This window comes from Chaetura pelagica, unplaced genomic scaffold (genome assembly GCF_000747805.2).
Source record: "Chaetura pelagica isolate M959 unplaced genomic scaffold, ChaPel_1.0 scaffold956, whole genome shotgun sequence".
Classification (NCBI taxonomy): Eukaryota; Metazoa; Chordata; class Aves; order Apodiformes; family Apodidae; genus Chaetura; species Chaetura pelagica.
In genome coordinates, this window is record NW_009953746.1 from 39134 (window position 1) to 40464 (window position 1331).

General features: G+C 46.0%; 1 protein-coding gene across 1 annotated transcript in view; it reads left to right on the forward strand.

The window, feature by feature from the left end:
- The window catches only part of LOC104391441 (wiskott-Aldrich syndrome protein family member 2-like), a 16353-nt gene that overhangs the window by 10557 nt on the left and 4465 nt on the right, over positions 1 to 1331 (forward strand).

Consider the following 1331-nt stretch of genomic DNA (forward strand, 5'->3'; position numbering starts at 1 on the left):
AGGGATGGGATGAGGGGGATGGATGAAAAGTGGGAGAGGGAGATTGAGGTTGGAGATGAGGAGGGAATTCTTTGGTGTGAGGGTGGTGAGAGCCTGGCCCAGGTTGCCCAGGGAAGCTGTGGCTGCCCCATCCCTGGCAGTGTTGAAGGGCAGGTTGGATGGGGCTTGGAGCAACCTGGGCTGGTGGGAGGTGTCCCTGCATATGCAGGGGGCTGGATCTAAATGATCTTTAAGGTCCCTTCCAACCCAAACCAGTCTGTGAGAGCCCCTGGAAGCTCTGGCTCCCTACCCCATGGCAATGCCCTGCCCATCACACTGAACCCCTGGGCCTTCTGCTGAGGAACAGGGTGGTTTTGTGGGATTGCTTTGTTCCATTTCACAAACTGCTCCTCACACCCTCAAGTTGAAGTGGGGGCTGTCCCTAGCCAAGTATTTCAAGCTGCAGATCTCTCTTTAGCACTTCTGGCTTGGGAATTCATTTTAACTTTTGACACCAGCAAGGCTGGAAGGAGCCTGAAATTCCCCACAATGCACCTCTCCCTTGCAGCTTCCTTTCATATAAGAAATATCTCTCTTTAAATCACACTCTCCAGCTAAAAATAAAACTTGCTTTTAGTTTAATAGGATAACAGGTTGGGTTTCTAGCAGAGGAATTGAGCAGTGCAACAGCACCATTTTCTTGCTCCTCTGATTTCTTCTTCCTGCATTTGAATTCACTTGGGGGTCCAGAGCCCCCAAGGATGAAGTGGTTCCACCATCCCACAGTGAGATGAGCTCATTGAAATAGCACTGAAGGAAGAGACCATTCTCCCACTCAACTTTCAGCTTTGGATACTTGATTTTAAAGACATCACTGTTTCTTGGGTTCTTTTTGATACTCTGTTCTCCTTATTTTTTGACATCTTGATTCCTTCTTCTCTTTTTGCCACTGAAGATACCCGTGGTGACTGGGAGTTCAAGTCCAAGTTGGGTTGGAAATAGATGATCTTTAAGGTCCCTTCCAACTCAGACCATTCTATGATGATTCTTATTAGTATTTTTCTATAATCAAATGCTTACATTATTTTGATCATGATGTTTTCTTACTCACTGAAACACACACTCCTGCTGCTCTGCTTTGTGCCAGCAATAAACAAACAGTTGAGCATCTGGGTAAATCCCAGCCAAAGAATTAATGCAGAGCCAACTAATACAGCTGTGTGTGATTCTTCATATAGGATGCTTTGAGAAATAGACTCTCTTTTTCTGTTGTTTTCCAGCATTGCTTGAAGGGTTTTGTGTGTCCTGTTGTGTTGGTTGATAAGGTCCCACCTAAAGGCAGGTCCCACTGT